This window comes from Vitis vinifera, chromosome 2 (assembly GCF_030704535.1).
Source record: "Vitis vinifera cultivar Pinot Noir 40024 chromosome 2, ASM3070453v1".
Taxonomy (NCBI): domain Eukaryota; kingdom Viridiplantae; phylum Streptophyta; class Magnoliopsida; order Vitales; family Vitaceae; genus Vitis; species Vitis vinifera.
In genome coordinates this window covers 8,033,611-8,048,940 of record NC_081806.1, presented here as the reverse complement: position 1 = coordinate 8,048,940, position 15,330 = coordinate 8,033,611, and the positions used below count along the sequence as shown (strand labels likewise).

General features: G+C 28.9%; 1 non-coding gene across 1 annotated transcript; it reads left to right on the top strand.

The window, feature by feature from the left end:
• Positions 1–14,572: 14,572 nt before the first annotated feature.
• Positions 14,573–14,768, top strand: LOC132253359 (U2 spliceosomal RNA). The gene has a single exon (XR_009465210.1). It is a non-coding gene; the product is annotated as a U2 spliceosomal RNA (small nuclear RNA).
• Positions 14,769–15,330: the final 562 nt, after the last annotated feature.

The following is a 15,330-nucleotide window of genomic DNA, read 5'->3' as shown; positions in this document are numbered from 1 at the left end:
ACTGCACATTCACAGTTGAAATTAATGTATTAGTAGAGAACACCATCATGTTGCAACAATGAGGTTGATTATTATGGTAAATTAATGATAGCCAAGCTCTTCATTGGTATTAAAACTATAAAGAACAAAGACAATATGCACTTTACCTAATGCCCCCCCAAGTGGGTCTTTCTTTTTTTCCTCCAGACCTCCGGGAAACCCATACAAGGATAGGCTAACAATGACACTCACAAACAGCCTTGTAAGGGCATTCAGACACAGAGCCTTGCACCCCATTCTGAGTGACTTTTTGTCTTTTGGTTCTATTTCTGGCTTTCCTACTTGTTTTATCCAAGTATCCTTCTACAATTTGTAAGCCCCAAGGCATAGATTTCAAATGTCTTTGCACTCTTTCCATTCAACTGTTGTTTGAGTCTTGGAGACGTAAAGCGTGTGGTGTAGGAAAAGTGTAAATAATTTTTATTTTTATTTTTGGGAATTATTTTAATTTATTTTATTTCATTCTACGAGTCTTATATTTTTGGGAAGTGTCCTATTGAGAATTATTTTATATTTTATTATATTTTATTTTATTCTATTCTATTAGTGTTATATTTTTTGGAAGAGTCCTATTGGGATTGTGCAAGTGGAGTTTCATTCCTTTTATAAGTAGAATCACCTTCCACTTTGTGTCATATTCTAATTATAAGTAGATTCCTTTTGGGACTGTGTTAGTGGCCAATAAAAGCAGGTCACCCCTATCTCACATCAATCCCAATTTTTTCCAGAGAACTGTTCAGTGAGTTTTCAGGGAATATTTTCATACATCTATTTGGAGGAATTTATTCAAAACCCGAGTTGTACACATCTCGCTTTTAGAGTGCACCCAATGCGAGATTTGGCTGTTGAATCCTAGAGGTAGACCATTGGTACCTTAGTGCACCGAGTTCATCTTCAAGGATGGTGGATCTATTTCAAGGACAGTGCTTGTCACGCCTCAGCTGATAAGTTTTTCTTCTTAATTATTTTGTTCCTTGTTTGTGGTTTTTGGGTTAGTTTTTTGTTTCCATACCCTTAAAATCCAACAATCTTGAAATAAATCCAAATGGAAGCTTCCCTAGTTCACACCCGTCCTGACACCTCTAAAATTGATCCCTTCAATGGGACATTCTTTAAGAGATGACAGGAAAGGGTTTTCTCTGTAATTGATGTGGTGACTTGGGACATATTTTGACTAACCCAAAACCAGAATATGGTTTTCATCTGTTACCAACCTGGGAAACTGGAAATAAACAAGTTAGGCATGCTATTCTGAGTACCATTTCTAATGAACTTTTTGATATTTATTGTAAATTTAAAGTTGCAAAAGAAATTTGGGATGCAATAAACAAAAAAATATATTTTGGAAAATGCGGGAACTCAGAAATATGTCATAGGGAATTTTAGAAATTTCCAAATGTCTGAGGATAGAGATGTATCATCTTAAATCCATGATTACCACTTGTTGATTAATGACTTAGCTATTGAAGACATTAAATTACCCGAACCTTTTGTGGCTAGTTATTTAGTAGAGACTCTTCTAGAGTCTTGGAAAGACTATAAAAACAACATGAAACATAAAAGGAAACAAATGTCTCTAGAGGATGTCATAATCCATATTAGGATTGAGGAACAAAATCGAAATAGGGACAATATTGATAAAGCCAGGGAATTGTCTTCTAAAGGTAATGTGGTAGAAGAAAAATCTAAACCCAAAAACAATAGTTCCAGGAAACAAAACTCTAGGACAAAGCCCAATGCATCAAACAAAGTCCAAAACTCATCTATTAAAAAACGGGGTAATTGCTTTGTTTGTGGCAAGTTTGGACACCATGCAGCTCAATGTTGCCACAAGAAGAGAATTGAGAAGACTAGTTCAAAGGCAAATCTGGCAGAGACAGAGGTGATCATAGTAGTAATCTCCTTTGAGGTGAGGATGGTCACCAATATGAAGGAATGGGTGGTAGACTCTGGGGCTACTAGGCACATCTATGGGAATAGAAGTGCATTTACTTCCTATACCACTGTAAAGGAAGGAGAGAAACAAGTGTTCATGGGTAATTCTAGATTTACTCCAGTGATTGGCAAAGGGAAAGTTCTCTTCAAGCTAACCTCTGGAAAAGTGTTTGCCCTCTGTGATGCTCTTCATGTGCCAGATATCCATTGGAACTTGGTGTTAGTATCTCTGCTTGGAAAAGCAGGAGTGAGGATCTTGTTTGAATATGATAAAATAGTTTTAACCAAGAATGATGCATTTGTGGGAAATGGCTATTGTAATCAAGGTTTATTTATGTTGAATGTTTATGATATTATCAATAATAATACATCTTCTTCTGCTTACATAGTTGATTCTTGTGATATTTTGCATGGTAGACTAGGACATGTGAACTTTTCATATATGAAGAAAATGGTTGAATTGAGTTTAATCCCTAAACTGTCCTTAGAAAACCATGGAAAATGTGAATCTTGTGTAGAATCTAAAACCACAAAGAAATCTTGCAAATCAGTTGAAAGAGAATCAGATCTACTAAGTTTAATACACAATGACTTAAGAGACATAAAAAATACAATGACTAGAGGTGGTAAACGATTCTACATAACTTTCATAGATGACTACTCAAGGTATACAAGGGTATATCTTTTGAGAAACAAATATGAAGCAAGAAATGCTTTCATCAAGTACAAAAATGAAATGGAAAATCAACTAAGTAAGAAAATTAAAAGGCTTAGAACTGATAGGGGAGGAGAGTATGAGTCCAACCCCTTTAATTCCTTTTGTGAAGATCATGGGATCATTCATGAAACTACCCCTTCTTATTCCCCTGAGTCTAATGGAATAGCAGAAAGGAAAAATAGGACCTTAAAAGAAATGATGAATGCAATGTTGGTAAGTTCAGGAGCACCCTTGAACTTTTGGGGGGAAGCTATCCTATCCGCATGTCATATTCAAAATAGAATACCTTACAAGAAAACTGGTAAAACTCCTTATGAGTTGTGGAAGGGTTATGCACCTAATATAGCATACTTGAAAGTGTGGGGGTGTTTAGCTAAAGTTCTTCTCCTTGAACCTAAAAAACAAAAATTAAGTCCTAAAACCTTTGATGCAATGTTCATTGGCTATGTTGAGAATAGTGTGGCACATAGGTTTCTTGTTACCAAGTAAGAAAACAATCTTGTAGATGTCAATACTATAATAGAAACAAAGAATGCAGATTTCTTTGAAAACATCTTTCCTATGAAACTAAATGGTGAACAACAAGTTCAGAAAACAAATAGAGACAAGTATATTGAACCTTCTGAATTTGAACCTAGAAGGAGTAAAAGAAATAGGAAAGAAACAAACCTTGGAGATGGTTTCTACACTTTCCTAATAGATGAAGACCCTAGATCCTATAAAGAAACTATAACTTTTCCTAATGCACCATTTTGGAAGGAGGCCATTAACAGTGAAATCGAATCAATAATGTATAACCATACATGGGAGTTAGTAGATTTACCTCATGGTGCAAAGACCATTGGTTGTAAGTGGATCTTTAAAAGAAAGTTAAAACAAGATGGGTCCATAGAGAAATATAAAGCTCGTTTAGTTGCCAAAGGCTTTAAACAAAGGAATGATGTAGACTACTTTGACACCTTTGCCCCTATGACTAGAATAGCATCAATTAGAGTATTGATTGCTTTAGCTTCCATTCATAATTTGGTGATACACCAAATGGATGTCAAGACCGCATTCTTGAATGGGGATTTGGAAAAGGAAATTTATATGGATCAACCTGAGGGTTGTGTAGTTTCAAGGAAGGAGAAAAATGTGTGTAAGTTGGTTAAATCATTATATGGGTTAAAACAAGCTCCCAAACAATGGCACAACAAGTTTGATCATGTGTTAGTAACTAATGGATATTCCATTAATGATGCTGATAAGTGTATCTACAACAAGCATGAGAATAACACATGTGTAGTCATCTGCCTTTATATTGATGACATGTTGATCTCTGGAACTAACCTAGAGGTTGTGTGTGAGACCAAGAAATTCCTAGGTTCTAAGTTTGATATGAAAGACCTAGGAGAGGCAGAGGTGATTCTAGGAATTAAAATAACTAGAACACCTAATGGGCTTAAACTTTCTCAAGAGCACTATGTTGAAAAAATCTTAAGGAAGTTTGAACACTTTGATTGTAAACCAGTGTCAACTCCTTATGATCCCAACTCACAACTGAAGAAAAATAGAGAACATAGTATTGCTCAAATAGAGTATGCTCAGATCATAGGGAGCCTAATGTATTTAATGAATTGTACCAGACCTGACATTGCTTATGTAATAGGTAGATTGAGTCGGTACACCCAAAGTCCTAATCAGGACCATTGGACTGTTGTTCGTAGAGTCCTTAAGTATTTGAGGGGGACCATTAACTATGGTTTGTGCTTTAGTGGATTTCCAAGTGTCCTTGAAGGATTTAGTGATGCAAATTGGATCTCTGATTCAGATGAGATGAAATCCACTAGTGGATATGTTTTCATCCTTGGTGGGAGTGTAGTTTCTTGGAAGTCTACCAAGCAAACTTGCATTACTCGGTCTACTATGGATGCTAAGTTTATTGCCTTAGAAAAGGCAAGTTCTGAGGCTGAGTGACTTAGAAACCTTTTAGCAGATATCCCTTTATGGACGAGACTAGTCCCGTCTATGTCTATGCATTGTGATAGCCAAATTGCAATTGCTAAGGCTAAGAGTAAAATATTTAATGGTAAGAACAGGCATATATGCCTAAGACACAATATTGTGCGGCAGTTGCTTGAAACATGGGTTATATTCCTAGAATTTGTGAGGTCAGAGTTGAATTTGGCCAATCCTTTGGCCAAACCACTAAATAAGAAACTAGTGGAAGAAACATCGAGGGGGATGAGGCTTATGCCTATTACAGAAGTCAAGAGTGGTGGTAACCCAACATATTAGAGTGGAAATTCCATGAAATAGGTTCATATGGGTAATAACAAATCATTTGTTGACTTGAGGTGCTCTATTAACTCTAATTGTATGAGAGTCCATCCCTATGCTGTAGATAGAACGTATTCTGCATTGACTAAGGTTGACTATTTGCTCTTAATGAATACCATATTCCTTATGGATGGTATGTTTAAATGTAAAACATACTTGATGGATTCACCTATATGAGAGTGGAGGTGGGGCCGCTTCCTAGGAAAACTTAGGCAGGTTTTCTGGAGCTCTCATGAATATCCAGGCAAGGCGCATGACCTATTTGTGCCAACCCGTTTTGTACAGCTCGTAGTGTAGTTGAGAAACCAATGTGGATAAAAATCCCTTGAGTTACATCAAGAAACACTGGTTCATAGAAATTTATTTTTCACCATGTTTCGTGATTCAACACTTATTTGTCCTAAGACTGGTTCATAGCCTTTGAGCACCAATACTAATGCATTGGATTCTTTTTTCCTCCAAAAAAAAAAAAATACGTTTACACTTTGTGGGGGATTGTAGGAAAAGTGTAAATAATTTCTATTTTTATTTTTGGGAATTATTTTAATTTATTTTATTTCATTCTATGAATCTTATATTTTTGGGAAGTGTCCTATTGAGAATTATTTTATATTTTATTATATTTTATTTTATTCTATTAGTGTTATATTTTTTGGAAGAGTCCTATTGGGATTGTGCAAGTGGAGTTTCATTCCTTTTATAAGTAGAATCACCTTCCACTTTGTGTCATATTCTAATTATAAGTAGATTTCTTTTGGGACTATGTTAGTGGCCTATAAAAGCAGGTCACCCCTATCTCATATCAGTCCCAATTTTTTTCCAGAGAACTATTTAGAGAGTTTTCAGGGAATATTTTCATACATCTATTTGGAGGAATTTATTCAACCTAGCTGTACACATCTCGCTTTTAGAGTGCACCCAAGGCGAGATTTGGCTATTGAATCCTGGAGGTAGACCACTGGTACCCTAGTGCACCGAGTTTGTCTTCGAGGAAGGTGGATCTATTTCAAGGACAATGTTTGTCACGCCTCAGCCGATAAGTTTTTCTTTTTAATTATTTTGTTCTTTGTTTGTGGTTTTTGGGCTAGTTTTTTGTTTCCATACCCTTAAAATCCAACATGTGGAGCAAGGTAGAAGAGTTTATGAACTTGGGTTTTGGGTTGGAGATTGTCAAGGTGCCTTGTCAAGCCTTCCTCATCAATCAAACTTAATTTATTGAACAAGCTTTTTATATTTCTATTTTTCTTTGTCAATTCTTAATGCCGGTCAAGAAAATAACAATGCTTGACTTTTTTTAACATAACCCAAGATAGATTGAATAAGCTCATAAAAGGAGGGCTAATTAATTATTAGTTCTTGATAAATTAATAAATTATATTTATCGATAAATAAATATTCATTTATTTAGAGAATATTAATGGATTATTTAAAAAAAATAAACATATTTTCTGTGTTGAAAAAATGATAGTGTTTTAGGGTTTGTTTGGTTGTTGTTTTTGAAAACTGTTCTGGAAAATAGTTTTTGAGAACAGTTTTTTATGTTTTAAAAAAAAAAATGTATTTGGGAACTGAATTTTGAAAAACAGTTTTTGTTCTCAAAAAAAAAAAAAAAAACATGTTTAGTTGAGTTAATAAAAAAATTAGAATAAATAAAATTAAAAACATGTTTGAAAATTATTTTTTTAATTAATAATGTGTTTTCTTCAATTAATTTGATATTATAAATATATAAATAATTTTCATATGCATAATTCGTTTAAATTAAAAAAAAATTATTTCATTTTGAAATTTTTACACCAGTTATAATTTTCTTAAACAAATGATGACTTTGTAACCATGTGTAAATATATTAATTTCAATAATTTAAAGAAGAAGAAAGGGTTTGTAGGTGGGGGTGTGGTGGTTGGGTAGAGCTCACCTTTGTGGAAACACAAAAAGCAACTAAGAAACCACAAAAAAAAAAAAATACACGAAAACCAAACTATTATTTGAACAGTGAAAAAACAATTAAAACATCTATTTATTGTTATCAAAAAAGTGATTTTTGAGAACACGGAAAAAAAAAAAAAAAAAAAAAACACACCCCATTCCCCAAACAAGTTTATTGTATTTTTTGTTTTCAAGAATAGAAAACAGTTCTTAAAAACAGGAGGCAAACAAGCCCTTAGTCTTTCCATAGTAAATAAAAATTTTAAAACATTTTGAATGGTTATTTTCTCAAAACTAGAGCCCAAAGAATGCAGGTGAGAGGCTAAGAGGGAAATGATATGGGTTGGGACGTTGATCTGCACCATATGAGTTGGGTTGTGAGGTTGAGTTGAGCAGATTGTTGCTTGATTTTAGGTTGGGCTTTGTTGAAGGGTTTGGTTTCAACTTTGAACTGGTGATTATGGGCCCAATTATGTGCGGGTTCTTCTTTAGGGCTAGGAAACGACCCAGATGAGGCGATCCCGTTGCATGTACTCGTCTAGGAAATATAATTTAAAGAATATATCAAACCCTATTGAAAAATTTAGCAAATATGCATGAAAATCCAATGTTTTCAAAATTGGACTGATTAGTGAATCGAACATGTTCATTGGTCATGGTTCAATCGTGATGAAAGTATGATATCACAGATATAAAATGTGAAGACATCAATTAAAAAGATGAAGTTGATGAACTAATTAAATTTTTTAAGGAAACTTAGAGGATTTAAATAAAGGCTTATAATAATTTTTAATAAAAGTTTACTTAACCACTATGTTTGGTTCTCCAAAAGTATGACGAAAAAAAAATAAAAAAGAAAAAATAGAAGAAAGAAATAATAAAAGAAAAAAAAACTTAAATTAATAAATTATTTTTATATCTCATTTCAAATTCACTTATTTTAACCCTTCTATATAAAGTTTAAATAATTTTAAAATTCATAACTTGCTAATTAATTTTAATTATATTTGAATTTTTTTTTTATATTTTTCATAGTATAAACAAATATAAGAAAATTATTTTTTAATATATTTTTTCTTAGTAGTTTTTGAAAACCGAACATAACCAATATGCTTTGATTTTGGATAACTTCTTTCACTCTTTTGACTTATCTCTTAAAGTCTTAAGAAACATATTAGTATAATTATTTCATTCCATAATTTTTTTAATGTATGTAACACTAGCAGTTCCTTTATCATTAGTCTTAGGTAATGTTTGTTGTTTGGTTGAATAAAAAAAATCAAAATATTTGATTTTTTCTATTCAATTAAAAATAAAATGTTAATATTAACCAACATAATTAAACCAAACCTCTTGATAGACAACTTTACTTTAATTATATTGGTTGATATTAATAGATTATTTTTAACTAAATAGAAAAAGTTAAAAAATTAAATATTTTGACTCTTTCTATTTAGTCACAAAAACAAATATCACCTTAGTCTTAAAAGGTGATGCTCTTATTATTAACATTTTTTTACTTTTGAAGGGCGAATGGATTCTATATGATATTATCATCGATCTTGTATTCTTTAAATTTTTTTAAGTTATTGTTGATATCTTTGAATGTATAACTAAGAAATTCATTTTCCTTAACGCTATGTTTCGTTCCAAAAAAATTGAGGGAAAATGTAAGGGAAAAAAATGGAAAGAAAAAGTGAACAAAGAAAAAAATGAAGAAAAATAAAAAAAATAAATTTAAAGTTAATAAATTATATTTATATGTTTCTTAAAACTCATATAACTTAATTATTTTTCTCCATTATGTTGATTCTAAACATTTGTGGAACATTACTTAAATACCATAATCTTTGTTATGCCTTTCTACCTATTTACCATCCAAAAGTTTTATAATTTGATCATCTTGCTCTAAATTAATGTGACGTTTGTTTTTTTTTTTTTTCAACTTTTTGTTAAAAACAACTTGTTTTCAAATTTCATATAATTTACTTTTTAACTTTTTGTTGATTTGTTACTTTTTATTGATTTATTAATTATTTAAAAAAAAATTATTGAATAGAAAAAGTTAAAATATTTGATTTTTTTTTAATGTTAAAAGTAAATCACTATAATTAAAGTGAACTATTGGACTTTTTTACTTTTTAATACTTAATATTGTTAAACACTATTTAATTTTAAGTTTTATTTTAAAGTATAAAAAAAAAACCTAAGACTACCTAAAATTTTGTTCAAAAGTTTTAATTGTGTAATAACAAGGAAAAGCTTTTAAGTCACCTTTAATGAAAATTTACATTTTCACTATTTACTATATATTCTCTTCGGGATACATGGATCTTTTAGACATGGATTAGAAAATTTAAAAATATTAGGGATTAGAGAGATTTTATTTATTTGAAGATCCTGAAGATTTTTTTCACGATGATTTATATTTTATATTGTATAATAATTTATAATATATTTATTTGTAAGATATTTGATCATATTAAATTGATTTTTTTTGTAATTTTATTTAATATTATCAAGTAAAAAGATATTTTAGGAAATAATAATCTAACTTAAAGAAAAAGTTATTTTTAAATAGATGAAGATAAAATTAATTTATAGAAGTTGGAGTTCATTTCTTTTTAAATTAGTGAATCAAAACCCACTTTTCCTATAAAGCTATTAGCATATGATTGACCCATAATTTAAAGTGCTAAAGTTTAATATAATTTGTCAATTGTGATATAACCCATTTTGGATTGAGTAAATCATGTTTGAGTCAAATTCATGTGCATAACATGTTTAAGAAATAAGTAATTTTTGAGTTAACTTACATGACACAAATTTCACTTGAATTGATCCATTTAATAATCTTGTTGATTAACCTAATTATAATTCTAAATTATTTAACTTATATTTGACTCATTTTAAATTTACATTTGGATATATAAGTCGATTGAATAATAAATATATTTGGTTGAGATTTTAATAATATAAACTTATACACGATTTAATTCAGCTTGATTATTAAACAAGAGAATTTGACAATTAAATGAGTTATATATATTGTTACTTGTTTAATAGTTAAGTCGTATTTTGATTTATATTTTTAACCTGATTATTATTTGTGTTGTGTTTAAGTCGACATATTTAGTAGAATGTTTGAACTTTGACATGACACGAACATGACTTATCAACATAAATTGTCAATCCTCCCCACAAAAGTCATAAAAGGGAAATTGAATTAGACATTTGTTTAGTACAATGAATCAAACCAATCAATTTGATTTGGATCTTAAAATATTGATAAAACCTTTAGGGTTTTTGGGAGTGTTCTCGAAAATGGTTAAAAAAAATAGTTTTTAGGAATAATTTTTTAAAAATGGTTCTATATTGTTTTCTAGAATAAAACTCTATTAGAGAACTTAAAAGATTTTCGAGATGTTTTCTATATTCCCAAATATTTTTTAAAAATAAATTCTATATTTAATACTTTATTTTTCATATTTGTTCTATTATTTTTTTAAAAAAAATCTTTAAAAAACAAGTGAAAAACAATTAAAATATTATAAAATATGAGATTTTGTACCACTATGATAACTTGTGGATGATCATCCATAAAATATCTTTTGTAACTCCCTATAAAAGGGAGAGACCCCTAATGAAATTCAATACAGTTTTCTCATGCATTATATATATATATATTGCTTTCTTCTTCTTTCACTTTATTTTACAACATGTTATTAGCACAAATAGTCTCTACAAAAGAAATAGAAAGATTTTTCTCTATTTAGAGAAATAGAAAGATTTTTCTCTATTTAGAGAAATAGAAAGATGTTTTCCTCTTCAGAGAAATAGAAAGATCTTTTATCTTCTTTCTCACAAAAAGGTATGTGGTAAACTTATATCATGATTTTCTATTTTATCACCCTTTGACTCTCTATTTTCATTTATTTTATTTGAATACATAAATATGTACAATCCCTATAACCAGAAGTTATGAGATAAATTATAAATTATATGGTAAATTCATAACCAGAAGTTATAAAAAATATGTACAATCCCTATAACTAGAAGTTATGATATAAATTATAAATTATAGGGTAAATTCATAACAAGAAATTATGAAAAATATATACAATCACTATAACCAGAAGTCATAGGATAAATTGTAAATTATAAGGTGAATTCATAATCAAAAGTTATGAAAAATATGCACAATCTCTATAACAAGAAGTTATAGGATAAATTATAAATTATAAGGTGAATTCATAACCAGAAGTTATAAAAAATATGTGCAATCCATATAACCAAAAGTTATGGAAAAAATTATATAGTTACAAATGCATGACCAGAAGTTATGTATATGATCCATAATTATTTATTTTTAATTATACGGTATAATTGGAAAAGTTATACCAAACAATATTATATAGCTAAAAGCTATAAAATAAATAAATAAATAAATGTTCATAGCTTGAAGTTATGTACAAATCTACATAATGAAAGTTCATAACTTGAAACTATGCATAAATTTACATAAAATAATTCATAACATGAAGTTATGTATTAATTTGCACATTTTTGTTTTGATAAAATAATCATAGCTTGAAGCTATGAAAATATATATATATATATATATATATATATATATAATTGATAAATTCGAGGTTATTATATTTTTCTCCTGTGTATAATATATATTATAATTTATTCCATAACTTTTGGTTATATGGATTGTACATATTTTTCATAACTTCTAGTTATAGGGGTTGTACAAATTTTTTATAACTTTTGGTTATGAATTTACCCTATAATTTATAATTTATCCCATAACTTCTAGTTATAGGGGTTGTACATATTTTTCATAACTTCTGGTTATGAATTTATCATATAATTTATAATTCATCTCATAACTTCTTATTATAGGGATTGTACATATTTATGTATTTAAATAAAATAAGTGGAAATAGATAGTCAAAGGATGATAAAGTAGAAAATCATGATATAAGTTTTTCACATACCTTTTTGTGAGAAAGAAGGGAGAAGATCTTTCTATTTCTTTGAAGGGAAGAACGTCTTTCTATTTCTCTGAATAAAGAAAAATATTTCTCTTTATTTTGTAGAGATTATTCATGTTGATAACATATTATAAAACAAAGTGAGAAAAGAAAGAAAGCAAGAAAGAGAGATAATAGAATGCACAGAAAATTCTATTGAATTTCATTAGGGGTTTTTTCTTTTTATAAGGAGTTACAAAAGATATTTATGGATGATTATCCATAAGTTACCATAATGATACAAAATCTCCTATTTTATTTTATTTTTTTATAAAAGTAATATTGTTTTATATTCCAAAAAAATATACAAATTAAAAAAAATGAAAAAGAGTTTATGCTTTGATCTTATACCAATGTTAGTTTCATTTCCCAAATTGGTCCTCGATTGTAATTTATCCTTTTTTTTTTTTTCATGTGGAATAAAAATCATATTTTTTGACTTGAAATGTAACGAATATGATGCTTCTTTTATGACTTTGGTATGCAACACCGTGCCAAAAAAACGTTACATGCTGAAATGCATATATCTATATGTTTTCTTTATGGACTTTTCACAAGAGTACGGTGATTTAAAAAAATTATTCTTAAATTATCGTAGGAGAAAAGTTATTCCAAATGTATGGTAGTTTTTGCCAGGTAGGAGAGAGGATCTGCGGATAAATTTTTTTTAAAGCAAAATCGTCTTTTGAAAAGATGATTTTAAAAAAAATAAAAAATGGAAATAAAAAAAATCAAAAGGGAAATCGTCTCTTCAAGAGACGATTTCCCATTAAAAAAAATTAATATTACAAAAAATAAATTTAAAAAAAATTGAAAATCCAAACTAATTTTTTAAAAAAAAAATTCAAAGGGAAATCGTCTCTTGAAAAGACGATTTTCCCATTTAAAAAAAAACCAAAAATTCAAAAAGGAAATCGTCTTATCAAGAGACGATTTCCCATTTTTAAAAAAAATTAATATTACAAAAAATTGGAAATCCAAACTAATTTCAAAAAAAAAATTCAAAGGAAAAAAAAATCAAAAGGGAAATCGTCTCTTCATTAAAAAAAATAATATTAAAAAATAAATTTTTTTAAAAAAATCCCAAATTAAAAGAAAAAATTAATATTACAAAAAATGGAAATCCAAACTAAATTAAAAATATATATATTCAAAGGTAAATTTCCCATAAAAAAAAATCCCTAAGGGAAATCGTCTCTTCAAGAGACGATTTCCCATTTAAAAAAAAGAAGTAATATTGTAAAAAAAAAAAAAAAAAAAACACCGAAGTGGGAAATCGTCTCTTAAAGAGACGATTTCCATACACACACAAAAAAATTCTCACTTTAAAATTAAAAAAAAAAACATCTAAGTGGGAAATCGTCTCTTAAAGAGACTATTTCCTCACAAAAATAAAAAGAAATTCTCACTTTAATTTTATTTTTAAAAAAAAAAAAAACCATGTGGGAAATCGTCTCTTTCACCCTCCCCAACAAAAGCTAAAAGTGAGAAATTCTCACTTAAAAAAAAAAAAAAAACAAACAAAAAACAAAACCTTTAAATTTTTTTTTCATTCTTTATTCTATTTATACAATAATTCGATTATTATAAATATATATTATAAAATTAATTAATTTTATTTACTAAATTTAATTTATAAATAATATACTAAATTTAATATAAGATCAATAATATTTATATATTGTTTTTTTCTTTCACTTTGGAATTAAAAAAAACTATTATCAATTTTATGTGAAAATTGAGTTTAAAAATTGTTATTAATTTATTAAATAAAAAATAAAAAACCAAAAACGTCAAAAACGATTTTCAAAAAAAAAAAACTTTAAAAATCCATTTTTCTATTCCATATTATACTTATACAATAATACAATTATTAAAAATATATATTATAAAATTAATTAATTTTATTTATTAAATTTAATTTATAAATAGTATACAAAATTTAATATAAGATAAATATTATTTATCTTATATTAAATTAAATTAAATTAAATAATTTTATAATATATATTTTTAATAATTGTATTATTGTATAAGTATAATATGGAATAGAAAAATGGATTTTTAAAGTTTTTTTTTTTTTTTTTTTAATTTTAAAGTGATTTTTTGGTGTGGAAATCGTCTCTTAAACTTAGTTTTTTTTTTAAAGTGAGAATTATTATTATTATTTTTTTGTGTCCCACTTAGGTGTTTTTTTTTAAATTTTAAAGTGAGAATTTATTTATTTTTGTGTGGAAATCGTCTCTTTAAGAGACGATTTCTCACTTTTTTTTTTTTTGTGAAAATCGTCTCTTCAAGAGACGATTTCTCACTTACAAATTTCTTTTCTCTTCTCGCTATTCAAAACTACGTAGATTTGGAATTATTTTTTTTACCACGATAATTTAGGCATTATTTTTAAAAACTGTCATACTCTTATCAAAAATCCTTTTCTTTATCGAATAAATGGAACTTTACATGTTCAATGTGGCTTCTATTCTGTTCAACTCCATATTACACATGTCGGAACTGACAATCCCACATCGCTAGTTTATGAGATGATGTTGCAAACCACATGATATAAAATGAAGATGAAGAGACGATGAAAAGCATACCTTTCTCGGCCTTTTGGCTAAGATCAAGTGTAGTATCTGTTCTTATCAGTTTAATATCTGATACGTGGGACATCGTCCCACATGATATTAAATTTATTTTTTTAGGGGAAGGGCCCATCACAATAGCTAGCTATTGGGGTCCTTGAGCGTCGCCCTTGCGTTGCACTACTGCTTGGGCCCGGCGCACCCCTCCAACTTCTAGTTCTAAGTTTGGTTTTCTGAGACTAACGGTACTGTAAGTGAATGGTGCAAGAGAAGACCATAGAAGGATGGTCGAATTTGATAATTGGGTTTCTAGATTGTAGTGGATGCCGTATTTGAGGTTTGTTCTGTTATATTATGGAATTAGTTTTTACCAGTTTTCATGAAGTTATTGGAAATGGCAAAGCCCGTCTAGTCTGTGGGTTGTGAGGGGAAAGGTTTGTGGGGTTTGGTGGCAGAGGAATGTAGATTGAATGGTGAGATCAAGGCATGAGTAACATTGAGATTTTTGGAGTGTTTGGCTCAGCAGTTAGTTGGAACCTCTGAGATGGGACTCGAGAGTGTGGGGAATGGGGAGGAAGATTGTGGTAGGAATTTTTGGTGAGGCTGAAGAAGTAACCTGGAGAATTGCTGTTGGGTGGAATGGGCCGAAAAGAGAGATGATGGAATCGTTCAATTGAAATCCAAGGAGAATGACAGCTACATTAAAGTGCAGAAAAATGTTCGATGAAGATGATGATGTGTCCATGCTGGACGGCAGTGTTTCCAGTAG